The 15,967-nt window shown below is 39.6% G+C and overlaps 1 protein-coding gene and 2 non-coding genes across 3 annotated transcripts in view; 2 read left to right on the top strand and 1 right to left on the bottom strand.

The window, feature by feature from the left end:
* Nucleotides 1-15,967, bottom strand: part of LOC124159631 (capon-like protein) — a 642,357-nt gene that overhangs the window by 580,794 nt on the left and 45,596 nt on the right. The gene's annotated exons all lie outside the window — the stretch shown is intronic.
* Nucleotides 12,694-12,766, top strand: Trnaa-agc. Its single transcript has one exon. It is a non-coding gene; the product is annotated as a tRNA-Ala (tRNA).
* Trnaa-agc lies at nt 13,792-13,864 on the top strand. The gene has a single exon. It is a non-coding gene; the product is annotated as a tRNA-Ala (tRNA).

Here is a 15,967-nt window from a genome sequence, read left to right as displayed (position 1 = left end):
CGCGAGGGAACGTTCCTCCTCGTAAGAGGCTCGCAAGTCGCATCCTCTTTGAAGGAGGCCTCTCTTCCCTTGCCCTCATCCGTATACGTCTTCCCCATCCTGTGTTCCATCCACATCCGAAGCACCACTCCATACTCCCCCGCCTTTTAAGGAAACCCTCACAGTTCTTCTTCCAGCCCTGTAGATCTAAAACTCCTCCCCCCACTCCCTCCTCCAGTATTCCGGTTCCAGTGACCTTGTTCCAGGGCCCCTGCCCGACTCTGCTACGCCCCCTGCTTTGTCTCAGATCACCTTTCTTATACCTGCCGCCGCCACACAACCGCTGCTCAACAGTTTTCAGTGTTTCGGAGTGCACTCCGCCCGGCTCGATAAGGACGGCCGTGAGCTCAGGTGCATCAGCAGTCTCTCGGACTCAATTTCTCTGAGGAAGCCCTCCGTAGCTGGCCATCATCGCCTTCGGTCGGCCGGGGTTTATTCGTGAAGTACCTTACGTTAAAAGTGAACTCATTTACAAAAATCAACTTGAAATTTCCAAAGTATATACTTCAGATTCATACGATCATTCACCTGAAATTCTATTGTAAATTGTCTCCACACTATTTTCTCAGACGTAATATTTTGAAAATTAAGTAATAAAAAATGTCTAAACACGTTCTAATCTCTAACATCCGGAAATTTTAGGAGGATAACGCAAGATTCAAAAAATTATTGCGGTTGATAGTGATAACAATGTCACAGGTCATGCAGCTCAATGAAGTTGATTGTATTTTCGCTCGATATTTACAGCTCGTGAAATGCAAATATGTTAAAGCAAACATCCCAAACATTCAGGTCCGCGCATGGTGGAATGCGTGAAGTTACGCCATCGGGAAATATTTAGGAGAAAGCAAACATTTTAGGGAGATTTTAAATAAATATGTATTTATTTTTCCATTTTCAATCCTTTATTATATGTTACAAGGTGAAGGCGACTGACGAATTAGGTCATTTGCGCCATGAAAGTTAAAAGAGCGAAAAAGACAGAGCGCGAAGGGGTTGATGCATGGCTGATGAAGAGGCTGGATAACTACGGTTCGAGAAGTCTGATTTCCTTATACGAACTGGTCAGTTAAGGATTGTTTAACAGAAAAGAGGTAATGAGAGGAGTTTACTGAAAAGGCTAATAATTCTAGATTGGAAGAACATATTTTGCGGTGTGGAAACGTAGACACTGAGAAAGGAGGACGAGAAAAAACTGGAGGCGTTAGAGACATGCAGTGGCGTAACTATGGGGAGGGATGAGGGGGATAGATCCCTCCCACAGCCTCAGACAAATGTAAATAATATTCAAAACTATTTCAATTTTTACTTTTCAAAACTATTGTCTAGTTTTGACATATAGCAAATTCAGTGGCGCCAACTCCATGGGGCCTGAGGGGGCCCGAGCCCCCTCAAAAATTCGTTATGGGTGTGAGAAAAAAATTGTCAGGCTTGTCGATTTTCCCCGGATTGTCCATATATCGAGATTCGAGTTATCAGGGTTCTAATGTTGATCATATGATTCTGTTTAAATACTTAAAATACTTAAAATTCACTACTAATAAAATTTCCCGGGGCAAGATCCCCGGTTTGGGCTCCCCCAATATTTTTTGTAAGTCGGCGTCCCTGAGCAAATTTTAACGTAACCTTTTAATGAAACCCAAATTTTAAGTGCCAAAATTATGTAAAAGGTATTTGCAGGCATGTCATTTTTACCAAAATTTTCTCAAACGGGGGGCGGTGGGAGGTCGCCCTTCCCAATCCCCCCCTTCCATCCCCCCAAAGCATATTCCTAGTTACGCCACTGGAGACATGGGTGTGGAGAATAATGGAGAGGGAAAGGAACGATGATGTGCTTGGCATAGTTGGCAAGAAGCGGAAGAGGGGATACGGAGGAGACAGAGGGTCTGGACAGGGGAACTACTAAACAGGGAGTAGATGCTAAAATTAGAGTAAGATAGAAGAATGACGTCTCCTGCACCGAACACGACCAGATTTCCCATCATGTATATTTCCCGATCATAATACAACCAATATGTACCTTCTATTGACTAAATTCTTCTTGATTGATGTATAAAACACAGTAATCCTTCTAATATTCCTCTTACGTTCTCTAAAGGCATTAGATACGCGACGAGCAAATTGAAGGGTATTTCATTACCGATATAGAAGAGGATAACCTTATCAGCCCAACGTAAGGCATCGGCATGGAGTAACCCTCGGGTATACATTGACCACAAATACACGTTAGCGTGCGATCTGCACGACATATAGCCAAGTGGCAAAATGAGAGAAAGAGAATAGGATGTATAGATAGAAAGAAGGGGAACAGGACTGCCTGCGATTATTCTTCGGAATAAGACTTATTGTGTACTGACGATAGAAGTTTATGTGGGGAGGAGAGAGAGGCTGTGGTGATTCGCAAAATCCTCCATGTAAGCCTGACCGAAGCTACCTTAATTCGCACAAAATATTTTAATAATAAGGGAAAGTGAGTTTCGCTATGATAAGCAGGAGGAATGAGTATAATTGTTTATATGGATGCTGGATAATTCTACGTATTAATCAAAATTTAGGGTACATAGCAATGAGGATATTGGGATAACAAGATTTTATGCTTCTCCGGTAGAACACATGATTTTTCTATGACCGGGTTAAGCTCTCCTTTACTGCCGACGATGTGACGGAATAGTACCGGAAAGAGTGAAAAAATTCAGTGCAGGGTGTGAGGATAGATTGGGAATGCCCGGGCTGCAGTAACCTCGCTCCGTTTTTGAGGTGACACCGAGAAGATCTACCAATAGCAAAATCTGTTAATCACTCTTTGAGGTGAATGTAACTCATTTTCTATTGTCATCATAAATCAACAATCCTAATATTGGTTTGATGCAACTCTCCATTCATCTCTCTTATCCGCTAGCCTTTTCATATCGACGCATTTCTTCTCTGTTACACCCTCTATAAACTGTCCTGTGTAATTCAATCGGGACCGTCCCTTGCCCTTCTTCCCTTCCACCTGTCCTATCATTTCATCAGGCCATCATGTCTCATAATATGGCCAACTAAGTTATCCCCTTTTCTCTCCAAGGTTTTTAGGAGGCTTCTCTTTTCTCCCACTCTTCTAAGCACTTCCTCGTTACTTACTCGGTCGATCTATTTTATCTCCATCATTCTTCGGTAGCACCACACATACCAGCACACATTAGGCTAAAAATATTGTAGCATTGCACTCATCACCTCGCTGTGGACATTTCTGAAAGCCGATTAAAATGCGACCGAAGTGGCAACAGAAATTAGCCTTATATTGGATGGAATTGGGCCTCCTCTGTATAGTCCCCTTGCTTGAATCCATAAATAAGCAAATGAGCACCGATATTTCTCTCCACCGTGCGTAACCACAATCAGCTCGCAGGTGAGGTCGCAGCCAATGACGCGTCCACCTTATTCTCGTGCCTTTGATGAGTAAGCAGCTCCGTCCCGCACCACGCAGTGACTAATGAAATGACAGAAGCTGAATCAAAGGCGCCCCCTCTCCTCCTTCCAAGCCATTACTCCATTCCCTTCACCCGTGGCTTTCTTCGCGATCATCGCTTACTTCCGGGGAATCGACTCCACCGCCCATGAATTATGGAGCAGGAAGAAATCGTATACGAATCGCTATAGCGAATGATGACATACCACGGGGATATGTTCTTCTTTAGCCGAGGAAGGAACAAGTATAGGATGACACATTGGCAATAAAATCCATGAACAGAGATTACATGAGTCAAAAACTATAGAGAATCCTCCCATTCATACTCGCTGTCTTAGGGGAACGTATTACTCCCGCTTAATCGGTCTTTTTCCTTAATGTAACACGTTTAAAACTGATGCTATCATCGAGAAATTTTCATCACATATTCAGAAGACCCTTGCCAATTTATTCTTAAGAATTTAAGTTTTGAAACAAAACAAATCGCACTTATTACTTATTTTTGAAACTAAACGAACGTTTTGGTGAGCATTATTCATCACCACGGGTTAATGTAACCTGTTTTTGGTATCGGGAGAAAACTGACGTTTAATTTCATTTTGCGTAATTTTCTCTGATTTTTCAAGATAAAATTGAATGAAACATTGATAGCACCACCACAGTTTCTAAAACGATAAGAATCGACATTACATTCATTTAAGCGACCTCCAAGGTTTTTAGTACCATTTCTGGAGACGATTTCCTATGCTTAAGCTCAATAAAAACCTTAACATCATGGGAAAAAGTCCATGAGAAACATATGTCACTGATTGTCCTCAGCAAATACATGAACTTAAATCCTAGCAACGAACTATATCACCCCTTGAATCATCCCAGGCCCACCTGAGTTCAAATGAAGATGATGGACTAAAAAGCTAAATTAAGAGATAAAGGAACTCTACTGAGCCAAGATTCGTTGCCAGGTGGGGTTATTTATTGTTCCATTCAAAAACACTTAGCTACAATAAAAAGGCGAGTTAAGCGTATGAAATGTCTACGACTTTAATGCGAGTCTTAAGTCTTTTTGCACAGTCGCACAAAGAAATCCATCACTCCTATCCTTTTTGTAGTCGGAGTGACTAAAACAGCTTCATTATAGCTGCTTAATGAAAAATCTGCCTCTTTAAATACTACGCTACGCACTATTCTCAGTTTCCGCCCATCCTTCACCACGGCTTAATTCATATCTTTCTTCACACAAACCCTCCTTTTCTCCTCTCTAGAAATATCTGTCCTCTCAAGAGACTCCTAATTTCACATTTCGCCATTCACACTTCCTCGGTCCACCGCTTCTTCTCTCTCTAACTTTTAACTCATTTTAAAGCAAATAAACGTGTCTAATTATATTCTTCTCCATTATCTCCGGATGCCAAATTAAACAATTATAAATATTTGATTCTGGTAGAGTGGCAGAGATATTCTGGCAGAGGTGAGCTAGGCTCTTACCTTTCCACTCACTAAATCAAGCCTATGAAGTGTGCTTGTCTTACATATTACAAGTCCTTAGCTATCCAATTGTGCGAGAGAAAAATATATTCTAATACAAAGGGTAGAAATTTCGAAGAAAAACAACTATAAAACACAATGAAAACAACTATAAAACAAAATTTGCAAGGGAAAACATAATTTCACTCCAAATCATGCTTCGTGGTACAAATTTTAAACTTTTGAGATTGTAAGCTGATTTTTGAAAAATCTTCTCGGGATACCGCGCGGGTAAGATTATTTGAGAGCGCCGACGTTTCGGGTACCGACTCGCTACCCATTCTCACGGCTAATGGGTAGTGAGTCGGTACCCGAAACGTCGGTGCTCTCAAATAATCTTACCCGCGCGGTATCCCGAGAAGATTTTTCAAAAGTTGTTCGCCGGGTAAGTGTTAATCATATATATTGTAAGTTGATGTATACCAGTGGTAATTTTTTATAGGATCTTCCAGCAGTTACGTGCCTCCAATTATTTTGATTGTTTTGATGATATACAAATTGATCTTCATGAGGAGAATCGAATGTAATGAAAGATGGCTATTACCGAGTCGGAGATCGAAACGTCTACAGAGTTGGTGGCACGCACTCTACGGAAAACCCCAGGAAATTTCACTCGAGTGGTTCGCTGGATAAGTACTGTTTCTTTCTGAAGTAAACTCACTCAACGAGAATGAATTCGAATTTTTGAATCGCCGCTTCACGTAATTGCACTCGAAAACAGCAAATCATGTGGCGAAGGCCGTCTTCTTGGAGGCGGTGACGGTGACACTCATTTTCCCGCAAGTTTTCAATGCAGCACCGCGTTCAGAGAATAAAGTTGGTGCATTTTAGTGATTAATCTTGTACGCCTGTGAATTATGCAACAATAAGCCTTTTAGCTACCAAACTGCGAGTAAGGTCGTAAGCAAAGACTTGGCCGTAATTGGAGTTTCATTCACTTACTTAGTGATACAACCCGAAAGTTGGTTTGGATAGGTGAGGGTAGAGCTCACTCGAACTAAGCCACAGGCATGTGAATTTGACACTTCCGGGGCCAGTAAAGGGGACCAATTCTTTTCCCTGGGTGACATCGCATTTCGAGGATTTTGCTTGAGAATGTTCGTGAATCCTCTTTCCTTATTAACCATGGCGCGCCAACCAACTTCATAATGATTGAATTTTTTGTAGATTGTATTTTCTGCAGGTGAGATTTCGCAGCAATCAGTCATACGCTCAGTGACTGATTCAGGATAGGGACAAGGGGGGAAAGTGGGGTCTGGGGGTAACCTCCCAGCAGTAGTGCGGGTCCGAGCAAAATTACCATTTTATCTAGTGGGAATCCGCTCTAAAAATAAAGTCTATAATCCCCCAGCCCCTCTCTGGACCCACCACTGCGTTTGTTAACATCAGTTTGATCATAGCTCTTTAAAGCATAATTGAGGCAGTGAAAATCAAAGAGATGTAAGTGGCAAAAGCTAAGTTTTGTGCAAAACTAGTTTAAAGCTCAAACAAAATTGAGTTTTCACTAAGTAGTTGTTTTAAATCTCGCTAAATAAGCACCTGTCTAAGCTACCACTGATATCTCTATGCCACCAAAGAGAGTAGGCTTTCCCCTATCAAGTGATGTAATTAACTCTAAATTTTAATTGTTGCCATTTACACCCCTTTGAATCTGACTGCCTCAATTTTGGTTTGAAGCAGTAGTTTTGATATCAACTCGAGATCTTGGATATTGTTTTTTCAATCTTGTTCGATTGCGCAGAATTATCACTCATGCTCGTATTTACTCTACGAGCGTGGCAGTGACATTCACGGCCACCAGTGTCGCCACTATCGGGGTCACGTCCCGCCCTTATACGGGCGATCGCGGTCGGACGGCATAGGAACGCAGACACAGCAGTGTGGAGAGAGAGAAAAAGAAGGGGGCAGAATCAGAGGAGGAACACAAGAGAGAGAGAGAGAGAGGAGTTGGCCTTGGAGGTCGCATCAATCGTTGATGCTGCCTACCGCTCGGTGGAGTCCTCGCGGGGCGAACGAGCTTTTAATGCTTTGCCGCGAGCGTGCGATGTGAAGGAACTCGGGGCAAAACGCAAGGAACTAACTGGCGGAGGGGGGGACGGCGACTACTGCCGCTGATTCTGGGGACGGCTGTTGTTACGGCATCTCCCGAGGCAGTGGCGTACCTATGGGGGGATGAGGGGATAGATCCCCCCCCCCCCCAAAGCCTCAGAGAAATAAAAAATTATTTAAAACTATTGTGTAGTTTTGAGATATAATTACTGCATCTGCTCAAAGTTAAAGATAATTAATTAATATCATAGCAGTAAGCCATTTGAGACATTGAGATGAGTCATTTTTTTTAACTTTTTCCGAACCTCCCGTTGCCCCTAGGCCCCTCCACCCCCCTCAAATCATTCATTTTTCTAGTTACGCCACTGTCTCGAGTCATCGCACGCAGTGATGATGCCGCTTATTGCCACTGCTTGGGGAGTTGGATAAAATGAGAAGGAAAATAAAAATGTAATTGATTTTTAAAAAATACGCTTTTTCCAAAGATAGCATTGAAAAGTGCACTGAAAAGAAAAGATCAAGTTTTTTTCTCTCGCACAATTAAGCGTGCTTGGTGATAAGGTTCATTAGAAATGGGTTTGAAAGAGCCTGGAAAGGAGAGTAATTGAGACACGGTTTCAGGCGTTACTTTGTGGAATTGCTTCATTATAGAATAAAATTAAATAACTTTATTTTATTCCACACTTTATTTTAAATAGCACGACCCGGGTATCAGCATCCAATGCTAACATCAGGATATCATCTAATGCTATCATCACCTGATGATAGCATCAGATGCTGAAACCCGTGCCGTACTATTTAAAATAAAGTGTGGAATAAAACAAAGTTATTTTATTTTATTCTATAATGAGAGTAATTGACACTACACATTATTCTCCAAGTATTGAGTCAGCCATTCTTTCCTCATTAGTGCATTCGATACTGTTTTTGGAAAAAGCACTTTTGTAATCTTTTTTAATTTAATTTTCAATACTACTTCCCGTCCGTCCGTCCTCGAAAATGGCCCGGCTTATATGACCGGAAAGGGGCCAGCTGCCGGTGTGTATATATACCACCTCTTCATCGGTGATGAATGTGTGCAAAGTACACACACGGGGAAAATATGACGATACAAGTGTAAAGGGACCAGTATAACCTTTCCAGTGTTAGTGAAGGAGAATGAGGATGACAGGCTTTTAGTGAGCGCGTGCAATGCACACTAAAACAAGTTGAAGTAAACCTAGCCGACATTGGAAGTCGGGAATGGTCCTGATTGGCCCAAAACATTTGAAAGTATACAAGTCACAATTTTTTTTTCATTTTCGCAATTATATAATTTTTTGTTACATTTCATTACTACATTTAAGGGGTGAATCGTATAACAACCAATTTTTGTTACTTACTTTTTGGCATTGCAAATTTAAAATAATGAATCTCAAAACCATAATTTTTACTATTATTTTTTAATAATAACAGATTGTGAAATGTAAAAAAGTTAAAATTTGAAAAAAAATTCGGAATGTACTTAGCTTCAACTCGTTTCCTTCTACAACTTTCAGTGTCAAATTTTTAGACGAAACCACTGTCATCCATTGAGAAATTTTTAATCTCTTTTTCTATGAGGAAATTCACTTAATTGATTTGAGCACAATGGTAATGTCTGATTATTGAATATGGTATTGTTATCATACGCAAGCAAGTGCGTAAAATTTCAAGCCGATTCGGCAGTCGGAAGAGCGTTGAAAATCGATTCCAAGAGATTCCATCGGTGAGAGACAAGCAGACGAAGCAAGTTATGAAAAGGCGTGTAAAAAAAGTCACTTGAGCGATCTTCGTATGAGAGGAGAATGTCGACTTCGAGCCGCGAGTTCCCGTCTCCGGACAGCAGCCCGAGCCAGAAAAGGCGTCTACCCACGTGCGTCGAAGGTTCTCGGTCAGAACCACGAATTACCGAGGGATCATCTGCAAGAGACATACATTCGTATACCTATTTTCCGTGGGAGATTCAACCGTAGTATTAAATGGATCAAAAATATTGCTAAGAATAATACTTGCTACGTGACAGTACACATTCTCGACATATTATCAATAGGAGGTGCACCATGGAAATGAATGACTAATAGGGTAGGCTTTACTGATTCACTTGTTTCACAGGAAATATCACTCACTCAATGATTTAACCATTGTTGGTTTTCATAGGCAAAGGCAGAGCACACCCCATACCACTGATTTGCCAAAACAAAGCATAAGACCAGTAAATATCCAATGGAACGCTAAAACATCGTCAGAATAAGTCGGCTGAATTTTGTGCCAATTGCGGTAATAAATTCTAAAAAAAGGTTAAATTACCAGTCAGATATTCATCAACTGTAGCATCAATTCAATGGCATTTTTCCGTATCCGTTTTGCATCGGACGGGCATCTATCTAATTAGCAATGTGTCCGAGAGTCTAACGAGATATTCTAAAAGAAATGAAACTAGCCAGTTCAAGGTTATTAACGTCACAGTAACGTAAGAACTACGTGGTTTGATCTTACTCCTCACATTCTACAATTACGCTAATGAAAGGCCTTGACAATCTTCCCATGCAATTGAAATACGCCAGAGACAAGAGTCTAGAGACGGAAGATGACGTAAGAGCAGGTATGGTGATATTCATCAATAAAAAAATAACCCCATTCATTTCTGGCCCAACAGCCGTAGAATATTGCACAATGCTTTCCATGCAAAACAGCAGTAAAACTTAGAATTAGTTACCACCATTGGAATTATCTATCTTGGACTTTCCACCAATGAATTTAAGAAATCGTGACATCAATTATCGGTACATGAATTTCAAAACGGCGAAAGCATATAGAATCACTTGAAATTGTAGGAAGAGAAATTAAAGGAAAAGAGTCCGGTCAAATTCTGGCAAATACTCTCCGAAAATCCATTAATAATTTAAATATAAAAACAATTTATGCCCAGATAATTTAAAATTGGTAACTTATGAGTTGACAAGCGCAGGGTTTAGATCTAGCTGGGGCATTAGTTGGCTAAAGTATGCCAAATTGCCCATCATGACGATGGTGGCCTAGTGAAGCCTAAAAAAAATCAGACATTATATTTTCTACTGATATGAGCTAATTTTTTACTCGCTTTTTTGTAAATATTCACTGACAGCTACGCAAGAGCTGGCTCATATTCGTTCATCTACCTAGTAATGGCGTATTTATGACAAATGATCCACGCTTCGTTGACTAGTGACAACGCCGCCGTAACAGAATAACTGGTCAGATTGAAAAGCCACGTAATATTTTCACGCCTTTCATTTCATTTTTTTAGCCAGTTCGGCTATTTGCACGATATTCAAACGGTCGCATGGCAACGCGGGTTTTTGTGTCGCCCGCCCTAGGGGTTCAGGCAGGCAGCGCCCATCTGAAATTAAAAGCATCCTCCGTCGCTCTTCGCTATTCAAACATTTGCATAAAATGGCGGATTTTGCAAACATTAAATTGTGTTCACTCCGCGCTCGGCGACCATGTCAACAAGGTTAGTCTGCGTCATTGGATTTCATGGCACGGGCAAGAAAAAGGAAGATTATCTGATTTACGAGGAAATGGGCCAATATCCAATATTCGGGATGAATTAATTACACAATATCAGAGAGACTAAAACCTATCAGTGTGACGAGAATAAAATTACCAGCCATGTAAACCTTCGGGGATATGGCATATATTTTTTTAATAAACGAAGAAAATATAAATACGTGGGAATGTTTTCACTTGTCAACTCTTAGCCGCACATATTTCAATATCATCGGATGAAAATTAAACAATTTCGCTGCAAGAAGTAAATTTATGAAAAGATTCCATCGCCAGAAGAAGTTTTAATACAGTTAAACATTGTAAAACCAGGGAAAAAATCAGGAAAATTTTAATATTTTTCTTTTTACTTCTTGTTGGCCTTTTCTTCCTTTACATTCATTTTGGCTTCACACTTCGGCTTGGGGTACTACAGAAATTTTATCATAAAAAACTGTTAGCAGCGATTAAACTACATTTGCTGATCACTCGTGTAGCCATCAGTCATCAGGACAAAAAAATTGGATCACGTCATCGACCCAAAGGTTTTAAAGTAAATATTCTCTTTTTACTTGCCGGATGCTTCGACCAGTTTAGTTGCGCAGTCCGAGAGTCTTATTTTCGTCAACCCACTCTACCCTAGAGAGAAATAACGGAAGCCGTTACTTATTTCCGTCCCGAGTGGACTGATTGTCGCAGAAAATGTATGTATTCACTCCATTTCTCCATTCTGCCTCTTCTCCTTCGCAAACCTTTCTCCTTTCCACCACTGCGACAATGACGAATGAATGGAACCCCTCGCTCCCGTCACCATAGCACCTGCGTCACGCGTCACAGGGCATTGTGCGGCGGAGAGCAAGAGAAAGGGAGAAAACTCACCAAGAGGGCCAACAACTCACCGAAATACTACATGGATCGGGAAGCATTTCCACATTTCAATCAGATCCTAAATAAAGTCGAGGCATTCCCTTCTTTAACTATTGACGAGACAATTATTAAAGTGTTTAACATATACACCGATACACAGGGGCGGATCCAGGATTTTTCTCTGGGGTGGGGGCTCAAGGATCTGACATGTCTTCTCATATTTGAGATTAAAAAAATACAACAATTACGTAGAAAATATTCTCTTTATATCGATACGAAAGTTATTAATATTTTATTAAACGATTGAGGCTCCATAACAACCAAAATAAAACGAACGTAATGGTAGTCGTATTAAAAATCTTATCTATTTTTTAAGCGTCGGGGGAGGGCACGTGCTCCCCCCTGCCATCCGCCTATGCCGATAAACACAAATAGGTTTATGCACCAACATGTACTGTATTATAAGGAATATTGACTCATAATCTACTTCCATATCACACACCATTATCTGGCAAAACTGAGCTCTGGGTATGGTAAATTATCGGCTACATATTCCACTCAGAAGACTGCTATATATTTTTTTAACCAGGTAAATAAATATTGGGAGTAAAGTGGACGAACGGTAAAGAACCTACCTACTTATTTCAACACTTCTTCCTGACCTATGTGATCTTTACCCTTTATAACTCAGAGCTGATTCTGGGAAAAATATAATTTCAAGATTTTGCATTTTGAAATCTTGAAAATTTTACAATCAATAATAATAATCCTGGCAGATAAATATTTCGTCATTAAAATTTACTCTACAAAATAATAGGTAGTTAAGATATCTCCTGGATAGAGCTGAAAGTTTAAACATTTTTGATGTTGCTTAGAAGCAACATTGTGTTATAAAGGGTTAAGTCTATTTTCCACCAATAAAGCACCACGGTCATTCACATTTCATCGCGGCATTCACGTATTTCAATGTAATTCCTATATAGTAAATATATCACAGAGAGAAGAATTTAAACAATAATTCAAATAAATTTTTGAGGATGAATCACCAAATTTAGAAAAAAAATTGTCAACTGTTGAGAGAACCAAAAAGAGTTTTGAATCTCCCTCGCCTGTCTCCCACGAGAACCAAACATTTCACTCCCCGGCGACCTACTTCTCGAGATCAAAGGGTGTGGTCAGCAGAATTATTATCTTACTTTACCACTACATTGACAGCTGGGGGCGTAGCTCAGATGGTAGAGCGCTCGCTTAGCATGTGAGAGGTACCGGGATCGATACCCGGCGCCTCCAGATCTTTTAACAAATTTTTATCAGCCCACATACCGTTACTGGAAATATTTTTTTTACTGCTGGCCTGTTCAAGACCATATTCTTTTCCCCACCAATCGATGAACTTCGTGTCGCCTTGGGACTGAAATTTCAAAATATGTATTTATTCATAAACGGGTGCAAATCACTAAAATTGGGTTGTAGTTTTGAGGTTGGCGAGTAAAAGTCAATGGTAGTGGTTTACATTGACCAAAGCTCCATCACCATCCCTCAGCCAACTCCTGGGCTTTCCTCTCGCCGTAATACTACCACTTCTATCCTCGTTTGTTCCGTGTTATTGGCAATTGAGCACAAGATTTTAAATCATTGTAATTGGTGGTGACACCCAGTATGAAATATGTTGCATCAAATAAATCTGATTACAGATATCAAGTCTCAGTACCATTTGTGACTTTCAACTACCATTTGGTTGAGTTTCACATTATTAAACGTTCTTTTTTCTGCTTCCTATATTTTTTTACGGATTCCTTCACCACCTTTTAAAATATTTAAAATTCACACGATAGTGAGCGGATCGGCAACCCACAATCGGGGTGAGAATCTCAAAGGATTTCTTATGCCTAACATTTATTTACGTTAAAATATTATTTACGTCGTCGGGAATGAAATTTTTACTATAAACTCCTCGCCCATCCAATTACTAGGCTGGATCCTATCCGTTCAAATAAGGGTATTTCCAGTGCTGTAGTTGGGCCGGTACGGCGTACCCCCTAAAATCCAAACTCGCTACAAGCGTACCGGTTAAAATAGCTTCGCGGCCGGATATAGAATACATGTTCAGCTGTTGGAATTTTTGGTGAGTACCGCCTAATTTTTTTTTCAGTTACAGCACTGGGTATATCTCGTTGACGTGTCCAGAGACAGTTTTGAATTTCCCTCCAACTCACAACTGCTGATCCTTTCACTTTCCTGGACGACCTACTTATCGGATCAAAGGGAGTGGACAGCAGAAATAGATTGAAATGTTTGCCCACTCATTAACAACTGGGGGCGTAGCTCAGATGGTAGAGCGCTCGCTTAGCATGTGAGAGGTACCGGGATCGATACCCGGCGCCTCCAGAAATTTTATTTCAATTCAGGTTATATTTTTTCTTTCCGTTTCACTTTTTTCACATATGACCATTCAAAGCTTTTAGATTTTCTGTCTGAAGTTCTTGACCACTGAATGTTCATTTATACCGCTATATAGGTACTGCTTCATTGATATATCAGTTGCAGTACAATTTATCCATTTCCCTCACATTTCCTATCACTTGGCTGTCAAAACAGTTACTTCCTCTTCAGTTATAAAATATATGACAGGCATTTTAAATTGATGGTACCGGCATTTATGCCCTGTGTCTCTAGAAAAATTGTATTCATCATATTTTGACCCTACATTTCGTTTAATTTAATTTTCCCATAGTCATGGAAAAAATTCCCCTGACACGGAAATCTTGCAATTTATGCCCTTGCGGCAATTTATGTGTCTTATTCCTGAGTTTTAGCTTTCTTTGGAATCGAATATTATTCAAAATTATAAACATAAAATAAAATTCTTAAAGTGCTGATGGTGGCTGCTGTATCGGATAGTGGAAGGCAGCCGAAGCACATGAAAAATGATGTCACGAAAGACGAGAGGTAACCGCGTCTGTGTGGATCGGTTTTCAAAATCGAGGAACCTCATGGCTACCTTCCGTTTAATTATTGGTATAAACCTAAAAGGTTTACCATGCTAGTGTCTGCTCCCGCCACCAAACCAACGAATTATGAAAGTTTTAATTAGTTTCTGAAAGGTTTTCCACTAAAATTTACGATGGCATAACTTCCAATAAGGAGATTAACGAAACCCACGTAGTTACCCCATAATTTCATTTTTAGGAAGGAATTTAATGGCCAAAGCATGAAACCGTATTTTGAGAAAAGATTAAGAAAAAATCACTATATACTTATTCTAGTCAAAAATAAAAAAGAGGATATATTTTAGCCGAGATCAATAGACTTTGGCACGATTAGATAAAGGAGTTTGTGCGAGACAAATATTTTCTGAGGCTTATAGTTTTCTTTTTAGGGTTAGACGCTAAAAAAATATGAAAATAACTGATGATAATTAATTATTACTCCACAAGATGTGACATTTTAAAAACTGTTGTTTTTCGTAAAATTTATTACTCCAGTGTAACGTTTGATATTTACGTTTATGTTTTGATTACTATTATTGATTGGATGTTTATGCTTTTTTATGTGGATGTTTAATGAATACTGATGGAATGTTGCCAAGGATTGTTGAGTTGAGAGAGGGATTAATGAGGGGGAAGCCATTTAAAAAAGAGCTTGAAGGAAAAAGACCAGAAAATAAAAATGCATTTTTAAAGGAATAATGAGGCTTTGGAAGAAACAATAGTCTTATGTTAGGTACACTTGTATAACTTAAGATGAAGTGCTAAAAAATTAACGTAAATCGAGAGAATTTTAATGTAGGTACATTACATCTTATTAATAATTAGAGCTTGGTAGCCTTAAGGATAGAGCGTTTGACTTCTTATCAAGAGTTTATTTTCATCCGAATTTATGACCAAAAGTATGATTAATATTAATGGCACTTTGATGAATATAAAAATATTTTTATTCAAAAACAACGTTTTCATCGCTAACTGCAAAGGATACAACTTCTGCTTGTAAATTTTTGTTCAATCAATTTTTCAATTAACTTTGAAACAAAAACATTTGTTGTTATGACACTCTGTCGCTCGTTCCTTTAAATTATCGCAGCGCCGCTATTGGATTTTGGTGACCATTTTGGAAATAACCTCAAATTTTAAGTTTTAATTCAGAATAAAAATCAAGATACAGTTAAAATGATAAAAAAGAGGTTGGAATGTTGCATTGTAATCTGGTTCTGAGTTATCCTGAAAATTTCAGCTTGATAGCTAATCGGAAAGTGGGTCAAAATTGAGTTGAAAATAAAAGATGACAAACAACAAAGCTAGTTTACAAAAACGTTATAAAATATACGTGCGAATAGCTGAGCATCTCTTATATTTCTTAGCCACTTAAGAGATGAATAGGTTAAAAACAGATCTGGATGGACTTTTCTCGTTCCATCTCTCATTTGGTGGAATGCGTCCCGTCGGAACAGCTCACGACGAGAAATTGTTTCGTCAGAAGGTGAAGAGCGGGCAA

This window comes from Ischnura elegans, chromosome 5, assembly GCF_921293095.1.
Source record: "Ischnura elegans chromosome 5, ioIscEleg1.1, whole genome shotgun sequence".
NCBI lineage: Eukaryota > Metazoa > Arthropoda > Insecta > Odonata > Coenagrionidae > Ischnura > Ischnura elegans.
The sequence above is the reverse complement of the archived record's forward strand: the minus strand, read 5'-3'. Positions and strand labels throughout refer to the sequence as shown.